The 10,233-nt window shown below is 47.9% G+C and overlaps 1 non-coding gene across 1 annotated transcript; it reads left to right on the top strand.

Annotated features, from left to right (window-relative positions):
* Positions 1-3,662: 3,662 nt before the first annotated feature.
* Positions 3,663-3,778, top strand: LOC132484837 (U5 spliceosomal RNA). The gene has a single exon (XR_009531378.1). It is a non-coding gene; the product is annotated as a U5 spliceosomal RNA (small nuclear RNA).
* Positions 3,779-10,233: the final 6,455 nt, after the last annotated feature.

The following is a 10,233-nucleotide window of genomic DNA, read 5'->3' as shown; positions in this document are numbered from 1 at the left end:
CCAGGGAAGTCCAGAAACTATCTTTATTTTCCAAAGCTGCTTGCTAAACAAACACCCTTGAAAAGATAGTCTGGAAGAAAGAACAGTAAGTATTTCATTTACAAGTTATGCAGAAACGTGAAAGACCTGTAGAGAATTGTCTCCTAGGACTGTTTTTCTTTTGCTAGAAGTAATCCTGTGGCAGACACAGTGGCTCTGTTCCTGAATTTAGGGGGAAAGCATTCAGTCTTTCGTTATTAAGTATAATGTTAGCTGTAGATGTTTTTTTCTGTAGATGCTTTTCATCAAGCTGGCGAAGTTCTTCTCTCAGCCTTTCTTTTTCTCCTTCTTCCCCCCCCCACCCCCCCCCCCCCCGTGCCCCTGGCGTGCCACATGGCTTGTGGGATCATAGTTCCCCAACCAGGAATTGAACCCGGGCCCTTGGCAGTGAAAGCGTGGAGTCCTAGCCACTGAAGCGCCAGGGAATTCCCAGGGAAGCTCTTCTCTAGTACTGTTTTTCTGAGATTTTTAAAGTACGAATGAGTTTTGAATTTTGTCACATGCATTTTCTGCAATGATTGATACACAATAATGTGATTTTCCTTCTTTACTCTGCTAATTTGGTAGATAAAATTGGTTGACTTTGGGATGTTGAACCAGCCTTGCATTCCTGGAATGAACCCCGGTTGGTCTCAGCCTGTTCTTCCCAATCACAGAATCAAAGAGTTACTCTCCCATGAGGAAGATCCTCAAGGATGTGTGGTGCCACCTCTTCCAGTGGTTGGTACTCTGGGGGCAGGCCTCTGGGACAGCCCCTTTCCTCTGTGGGCCAACCTGATTCAGAAACAGCTGGCCACTGCTTCGGCACTTTCTCTTTCATCCAGGTCTCCTGGGGTAGCCCTCATAATCCCAACTACACCCTACCCCAACCTCTTATTGCTCAGATATGGTTCTAATCTGGCATCACAGAGCCAGCAACCCTGTGGAGGGAAAGGGACCAGGACACTGAGCCTCCCTGTCTTCACCCAAACGCTCTCCCACCTGGATAAAAATGCAGCCTGGGATGCCTCTGGCCACTTGGCAGCTATAGCCTGGTGCCTGCAATCCCCAAGTCTTTCTCCCTTGTTCTTTTATTGTTTCTTTTTTTTGAATTCTTCCTTTTTCTTGAATTCGTGCTGCTTGGTTTTGGGGTCTGAGTGGTTGGCTCCTCCTCATATCTGACTATAGGGGCCTGGTCAGCTGCAGCACAGCTCTCAGTAGTAGCTGGGCTCTTCCCAGGCACAAGCTGGTGGCACCTTAGTGCCAGGATGCCCTGGAAAAAATGCCAGCCTGTGCCTCAGATAGCTTTTCCTGCAGCAAGAAGTGGCTAGGTGAACATTCAGGGTAAAAATGAATGGATGAGGATATTTTAATGAAATTTCCCTGAGCACCAGTGGCATTCTCTGCCCACATGGGACCAAGCTCTCCAGGAGACAGCTACCTGGTTCTGCGTCTTCACTTGGCACTAAATGCTTGAGCCTTCACTGATTATGTATCTGCTCCTTGATTATGTATGGGGATCCTTGGTAAAAATGAAGATTTATTCACTGAATCACTTTTGTTTTTTTGGCCGTGCCACTCGGCTTGTGGGATCTTAGCTCCCCGACCAGGGATCGAACCTGGGCCGCGGCAGTGAAAGCACCGAGTCCTAACTGCTGGACCGCCAGGGAATCCCCCACTGAATCACTTTAAAATAAATAAATAAATTTATGTATTTCCTTTTATTTTTGGCTGCGTTGGGTCTTTGTTGCTGCGCGCGGGCTTTTCTCTCGTTGCGGCGAGCGGGGGCTACTCTTCGTTGAAGTGCGCGCGCTTCTCATTGGGTGGCTTCTTTTGTTGCAGAGCACGGGCTCTAGGCACGCGGGCTTCAGGAGTTGTGGTACTCGGGCTCAGGAGTTGTGGCACACGGGCTGAGTTGCTCCTTGGCATGTGGGAACTTCCCGGGCCAGGGCTCGAACCCGTGTCCCCTGCATTGGCAGGTGGATTCTTAACCACTGTGCCACCAGGGACATCCCAAACCTATGACTCTTTAACACTATGTGAATTACATCCTGCACTGCCTTGTAGCAAATCACCCCCTGTAGCATTTGCATTTCAGAAAAATGGTCGCAGCAGGCCAACAGCCCCGAGACAAACCGACCCAGTTACCGGGCTGCCTGATGCCAGCAGTCACGGTTTAGAAATAATGCAGGAAGAAGACGAACGCAAGACCTTCACTATTTTGATCCTTATCATATATGCCAGGCTGCGAGCCCCACATATAAAATCTTTTCCGATTCCCGAAGGAGATGGGCGCACAGTTCTTCAGGCGCTAGCCTGCTGTGTCTTCCCTTCTGCCTGGCAGAAAAATAAAGCCATCTCTCTCTTCCTCCAAAATCTCTGTCTCCGTATTTCTGTTCGGCAGTGGTGCACAGGGAAGCTGATATTTCGGCAACACCATCATCCATCTGCTCTTGCTCTTAAGGCCAGTTGAAGATGGTCCCTTGCGGTTTCCCAAGTTAGGTTAGTGATGTGAAATTCTCCTGCCCCTGGCCCTACCTCCTTCCCTGTCCCCAGCCGCGCAGAAGGCAGTTTGCTGGTTGTCTTCCCCGATTCTTCTCCAAGTAGGTTATGTTTACTCCCCAAATCCCTGAGCCAGAGGCGGGGGTGCCTACACTCCCAAACCCTGAGTGTCCACCTTCCCCTGCTGTCTGTAGTCTCTTGTGCTGTGCCTACAGTGGCACCTGGGCTGGGGAGGACGCTGCCCTTGTCTAGGTTTTTCTAAGTGTGTTACTCAAGTTCCAACCTCCAGCTTGTGAACCAACTGTGTCTCTTTTTTGACTTGTAAGCAAATATTAAGCTTTGGGGTTGGGGGGAGGTCTGTAATGTGAAGAAACTTCTTGTCTTCCCTCCCCCCACATTGTTGTAAATAACTTTTTTTTTTTTTTTTTTTTTTTTTTTTTTTTTTTTGCGGTACCCGGGCCTCTCACTGCTGTGGCCTCTCCCGTTGCGGAGCACAGGCTCCGGACGCACAGCCTCAGCGGCCATGGCTCACGGGCCCAGCCGCTCCGCGGCATGTGGGATCTTCCCGGACCGGGGCACGAACCCGTGTCACCTGCATCGGCAGGCGGACTCCCAACTTCGGCGCCACCAGGGAAGCCCTGTTGTAAATAACTTTTTACGGCGAAACCCCAGATTTGCACTTTTTTTTTTCTCTAACTGCTAAGACCATTTTCTTCCTCCTGGTGTTACTGTAACATTTGGAAAAGGAATAAATGTCGTCCCTTAAAAAAAAGAAAAACAAAATAAAACAGACTTTCTGGTTGGACTCGGCGACTATATTCCTATCTGTCTTCTGCTCCGCCCCCTGGTGGTGGCTCTAGACCGAGCAGGAAAACTAATAAAGGAAGGCGTTTGCCAAAGCGCGGGGTTCGTGATCCTGCTTCATTTACATACCCACAGTGCATTGCACTCGGGATCTTGTCTCCCTTCAAAAGCTAGATTCTTCTATTTCTTTTGACTCCCGCTCCCGCTCGAAATCAGGATATTTTCAGAGAATTTTCTGAAATTATGGCAGGACTCACTCGTTGTGTGGGGGTAAATAGTTACCGTTGGTTCCTTGGGACTTCCAGTTAGCCGAGGACTGTGTGAGAGACTATGCTACTATTGTGTGGTTTCTCTTCAACACGCGTAAATCTTTCGCCTTTTACTGAAGATTTTCGTGGAGAGAAATAATTCAGAGTGGCTCAACAATTTTTGGAAGCCTTGTCTTCGCAAAGCTAATAAGTTTGTGCAAAAAGAAGAACGTGTTGTGCTTCGGTGTGTGTCTGCTGTTAGCATTCCACGTGGTGGAAAGAGTGATGCTGTTTCGACTTTGTTGTAGGCCGTTTTTGTGGTGGTGTGTTCGGGTTTGTGTTTCTCCCGGGATTCTTTTCGCTGTGTCGTGTTTTCACCTTGATGGTTGGTTTGTTGGTATTCTCGTGTTGAGAAGCGTCACGTCCCTGTGGTTTCGGAAGCCGACCAAGCGCCTGCAGTCCCAGCAGAGTCAAAGCGAGCTCGGTGTAATATACGGGTGATCCGTGCTTGCGATTTTGTGGCTGTCATTCGTAGGCAGCTGGACTTGCCGGGGGGAGCAAGGTGTTGTGTCATGTTCCTGTGAGGTTGTCTGCAGGAAGCGAGCCTGTTGTGGACGGTGCAGCTGGTGTTCGCACAGTTGTGTGGTATTGGTCCTGGTTCGAGGAAGGCGGCACCCGGCAGTGGGACGGGGAAGAAAAGAAGCAGGCGTGAGAGAATCGCCCCCCACCCCCCGCTTCCTTAACGCGAGCGCTCCCCCGTGCCACCCCGCAGCCCAGTTATAAGGAATTCAAATACTCACAGAGCTGGAGAACACACTTTGTTCCTAGGGCTTCGAGTTTTTATGTTTCCACGTTGGAGACCACGAGGCATTAAACTTGAACTGCTTCTTGTGCCTGGCACGGGGCCTGGCACAGAGCAGTCAGTCGTCCAATAGACGGTTGCTAGCTGTAGACTAATCGCTTAACCTGGCTTTGGTTCGGGTCTTGAATTCAAGTTCAGGCTTGGGCATCTCTGTTTGCAAAGGTTTTTCAAGGCAGTACGTGAGCACCTCGGGCGCGGCCCTCCCCTCTGGGACTGTGGTTCTAACTGCCGCACTTGTGTAACGTGGCTTTTTAAAACACTTCCAAAAAATTGAAGTATTGTTGGTTGATTTCCGTATGATATGTATTTATATACATACTTTCTGATGAGGTAGTTTAGCCTTAAAACTAGAACTGTTAAAAATAAGAAATCCTAGGAATTCTCTGGCGCTCTAGGAGTTAGGGCTCCACGCTTCCACTGGAGAGGGCGCGGCTTCTATCCCTGGTTGGGGAAATGAAACCCAGCAGGCCGTGCGGTGCGCTCCCCCCCCCAAAAAAGAAGAGGAAACATGCTCAAGATCATCTGAAGTTTCCAGTTTCTAATGTGGATCAAGACAGCAAGTAATTGCTATAAATTTTAACTTTAGAAGTAAGCTTAGGGCTTTCCTGGTGGTGCAGGGGTTAAGAGTCCGCCTGCCATGGCAGGGGACACGGGTTCAAGCGCTGGTCCCGGAATCTCCCCCATGCCATGGAGCAACTAAGCCCGGGTACCGCAACTACTGCGCCTGTATTCTAGAGCCTGCGTGCCACAACCTCTGAGCCCGAGTGACACAAGCACTGAAGCCCACGTGCCTAGAGCCCGTGCTCGGCAACAAGAGAAGCCACCGCAGTGAGAAGCCCGCACAGCGCAACGAAGAGCAGCCCCCGCTCCACGCAACTAGAGAAAGCCCGCGTGCAGCAACGAAGAGCCAACACAGCCCAAAATATGTACAATACATAAGTTAGACAGACAAAAAAAAGCTTATACTGCATGACAATCAAATGCAATATACAAACCTTAACTGGATCCTGAACAAACACCCCAGAACACACCAAGAAAAGGAAGGCAGGAAGAAAGGAGAAGGTACACTTTTGGTACCCTTGTGGAAATTTTAGTATGTACTCTATTTCACGTGACGCTATTCAGTTAATAATTGTATTTGTTTTCTTGCTGCTGTAACAAATTATCACACGCTTAGTGACTTAAAACAACTTCTGGAGGCCAGGAGTGAAGAATTAAGGTGTTGACAGGGCTGCATTCTTTCTAGAGGCTTCCAGGGAGAATCTGTTCCCTTGCCTTTAGAAAGCTGGCTTCATTCCTTGGCCTGTGACCCCTTCCTTGCGCTCCAAATCTCTTGCTTCTGTCGTGTCATCTCCTAACTCTGGATCCTCCTGCCGTAAAAAGACCCTCGTAATTACCTGGGGCCCACCTAGATAATCCAGGAGAATCTCCCCATCTCAAGATCCTTCATCACACCTGCAAAATCCCTTGTACCATGTGAAGTAACATATCTACAGGTTCCTGGGATTAGGATGTGGATGTATGTGGAGGCGATGACTCACACTACCACAATAATGATCTAGTAATTATGGAGGAGAACGGCCTTATTCTTAGTAGACACGTAATGTGAAATATTTAGTAGTGAAATGTCATGATATCTGAAACTTTCAAATAGCCCAGTAAAGAGAGCGAGAGAAAGAAAATGGGTCATAGGTACTCATTCTTTCAACTTTTTGTAGTTTTGAACTTTTGGAAATGGGAATGTGGGAATGTGAATTGGTACAGCCACTATGGAGAACGGTATGGAGGTTCCTTAAAAAACTACAAATAGAACTACCATATGACCCAGCAATCCCACTACTGGGCATATACCCTGAGAAAACCATAATTCAAAAAGAGACATGTACCAAAATGTTCATAGCAGCCCTATTTACAATAGCCCGGAGATGGAAACAACCTAAGTGTCCATCATCGGATGAATGGATAAAGAAGATGTGGCACATATATACAATGGAATATTACTCAGCCATAAAAAGAAATGAAATTGAGCTATTTGTAATGAGGTGGATGGACCTAGAGTCTGTCATACAGAGTGAAGTAAGTCAGAAAGAGAAAGACAAATACTGTATGCTGACACATATATATGGAATTTAAGGAAAAAAATGTCATCAAGAACATAGGGGTAAGACAGGAATAAAGACACAGACCTACTAGAGCATGGACTTGAGGATATGGGGAGGGGGAAGGGTAAGCTGTGACAAAGTGAAAGAGCGGCATGGACATAGATACACTACCAAACGTAAGGTAGATAGCTAGTGGGAAGCAGCCGCATAGCACAGGGAGATCAGCTCGGTTCTTTGTGACCGCCTGGAGGGGTGGGATAGGGAGGGTGGGAGGGAGACGCAAAAGGGAGGGGATATGGGAACATATGTATATGTATAACTGATTAAATTTGTAAAATAAAAAATAAAAAAAATAAAAAATAAAAAAAAGAAGAATCTAAGTTATAAAAAAAAAAAGTTGGGGGAAAATATATGTATAGTAATAAATTTCATGTAACGTATATTTCTTTTGGATATTTGTATTATACTTAAGATTTCATTTTTATTTATTTATTTTGAAAAGTATTTATTTGGCTGAGCCAGGTCTTAACTGCGGCATGCATGATCTTTAGCTACGGCATGAGAACACTTAGTTGCAGCATGTGGGATCTAGGTCCCTGACCAGGGATCGAACCTGGACCCCCTGCATTGGGAGCGTGGAGTCTTAGCCCCTGGACCACCAGGGAAGTCCCCTAAGATTTCATGTTTTAAAGTTCCATTGTTATTAAAGTGTTATCGTCTTAGACTAGTGGTTTCCAGATTTTTGGATTTTCCAATTATTAAAATTTCCAAAAAATTTCTGGGGTACTGGATGTTAAAATCATGATTCTACAAAAAGGCCATTCCAAGACTAAAAACAGTAAGAGTGACTTGACACCAAAGGACAGGACACGTCTTTCAAACAGGAAATCCATTTGGCTTTATGGAAAACATACCGATATTTCGTTAGCTTTTCTCTCCTCCCTCTGCCCAAATAGAGGAAAGCTGAGGCTCAAAAATCCCAGTTTGGGGTAAATTAGGCTGCCTTTGACCAACAAGATCAGGGCCCGTGATGCCCTCTTGTGGCACCCTGGAGAATTACTGCCATCTGACTTCATGGCCTCTGACTTTGAGGGACAATTCCCTCCCAGTAACTCGGTCGTTCATTCGTATGTGCCAGGCATTGTTCTCAGCATCTGGGACATATCAGTAATGAAAACAAATATCCCTGCCCTACTGGAGCTTACATTCAGGTGGGGAGACAGACAATAAATAAATAACACACAAATAAGTGCTATGGAAAAAACAGCAGTGGTAGGCATTGGGGGTCAGAATATAGGGGTTGGTAGTGTGTGATGTGACTTAAAAAAGGGTAACCGTCCCTGAGAAGATAACTTTGTTTTTTTAAACAATTATTTATTTATTTGGTTGCACCGGGTCTTAGTTGCGGCAGGCGGGCTCCTTACTTGTGGCTCGCCAGTTCCTTAGTTGTGGCGTGCACGTGGGATCTAGTTCCCTAACCAGGGATCGAACCCTGGCCCCCTGTATTGGGAGCACGGTTTCTTACCCACTGCACCACGAGGTAAGTCCTGAGAAGATACCTTTTGTGTAAAGAGTTGAAAGGAGGTCAAGGAGTGAGCCATGCAGACACCTGGGGTGAGGGTTCTAGGAATAGAACCTCTCTCATGTGTTGAGCAGAAAAGTCTGCACAAAAGCCCTAAAGCAGGAGCTTGTTTTGTCACCTTCAAGAACCACACAGCCAATGTGTTTGGAGCCCAGTGAAGAAGAGAGAGAGAGAAGTAGGAGAGAGTTCAGAAGTCATGGGAGACTAGATCACCCTGGAGGCCATAACAGTAAGGGCTTGGGCTTTACTCAGTGAAATGGAGAGCCCTGCAAGGTTCTGAGCAGAGTGACAGAATCTGAAGTTTACAAGGAGCACTCTGGCTGCTGCGTTGACAAAGAGAATGGGGCAGAAAGCGGAGTCAGCTAGAGGAGAGATGATGGTGGCTTGGACCTGAGTATCAGCAATGGAGGTAGTGAGACATAGTTGGATTCTGGATATATTTGGAAGGTAGAGTCAACAGACAGGATGGATCCAGAGGTTAAAGAGAGACATCAAGGAGAACACCACGATTTTGTTCTGAGAGCCAGGAAGGATGAGTTGCCATCAGTTGAGTTGGGGAAGATGGCACAGGACTGGGAGGTCAGTTTTGGACACTGATGAAATATAAATCCATATTCTAAAGCGAGTCAAGGAAAATTTGAACATAAAAGTTTTCCTCTGCCCTTTGGCCTCCTCTCCTCCCTCTACTGTGCATTGCGTATCTGCACCATGCATCGACCAACCTCCCCATCGGCAGAAATACCTGCTCAACTCTAAAAAGCAACATTCTCTTAGTATCAATGAGGTAAGTCCTTAGGAGATAACCTTCCTTCTTGATCTTGTAAGGGGCCCTGATGACCCATGACCCATTACTTGCTTTGTAGGTGTCGATCTGGATTGTGTGAATGTCACTGTGTACGTCATTTAAGGTACAAAGCCCTGGATAACTGTGCTTTGACCTCTCACAGGCAGAACAGTTCTTGGAGCTTTCTGAGAGGCTGTTCCCGGCTTATACGCCACAATTTGGCTCGAATAAAATTTTCCATTGCTTTCTTAGATCAACTGATTAAATTATTCGTCGACAACACAATGACATAGAAATGTTTATCTGGAAATAATAGAACTGTGGGAGCCGTTGCACAGAAGTGGTATTTAAGGCAATGGAATCCCCAGGGTGTAAACGTAGGGATGAGGCTCCAGGTCACAGAGTCCTGCCTCACTCCACCTTGAAGGAAACTGGGTTGAAGAGGAGGAACCAGCGAAAGAGAATGAAAGGAAGCAACCGGAGAGGCAGGAGAAAAACCAGGTCGGTGTGGTGTCCTGGATGGGAGAGCGCAGGGGCCAGCAGGGAGCTGAGGTAAGGCCCGCTCCTCAGGCTGTGCCCTTGAATCTTCTACGACGTTGGTGGTCCTTCCCCTCAGACCAGCTTTTATCCTTGGTGGGCAGAGGCACCCCGACCCATCATCATGACTCTCACTAGATCTCCCTCTGCCCTCCACACACGGACACCAGATAGGTAGCAAGACCGTTTGTTTACTGAACCCTTCCCAGCCAGCTCTCCTTTTCCTCTTCTGGCGGGCAGAACCCCAGCCTCCCACCAAGGGCCAAGAGGAGTCAACCGGAGCTTGGCCCTGGCTCCTTCCTTCTGCCAGGCTTCCCTGCCACACAGCCTCGGCTTCCTGGCTTGGCTTGGAGGCTCTGTTAGTCCTTTGCTTCCACAGCCTCTTTCTGGAAGTGTGTGATGTAGGCCACCTGACCCTGATTACAATGGCCCAAGTAAAAGCTCATGGTGCTGTCGGAGAGGCCACTGAGATACAGCTCTGGGGACAGGGAGATGAGCCTGAGTCTGGGTGCCGCCCGCACCTCTGCCCCAGGCCCCCTCACACCCCACTCACCTTTGGTGACATTGACTTTTTTGGTCGCCAAGATGTCCGCCTGAATGCTGTCTATTTTCACCTCTAAGTCCTCGGCGTTGCCCTGAGGACAGGAGCACGGGGAGCTGGCCTGGATGCCAGGGCAGCCTGGACTTGGAGTTGGGCGTGGGCAGATGGAGGCTGCAGGCTGCGGTCAGGCTCTTAGGCTGACTGGAAGGGCAGGAAAGGGGACGGAAGGGTGCCAGGTGGAGAAGCCCAAGCC

This window comes from Mesoplodon densirostris, chromosome 2 (genome assembly GCF_025265405.1).
Source record: "Mesoplodon densirostris isolate mMesDen1 chromosome 2, mMesDen1 primary haplotype, whole genome shotgun sequence".
Lineage (NCBI taxonomy): Eukaryota > Metazoa > Chordata > Mammalia > Artiodactyla > Ziphiidae > Mesoplodon > Mesoplodon densirostris.
The sequence above is the reverse complement of the archived record's forward strand: the minus strand, read 5'-3'. Positions and strand labels throughout refer to the sequence as shown.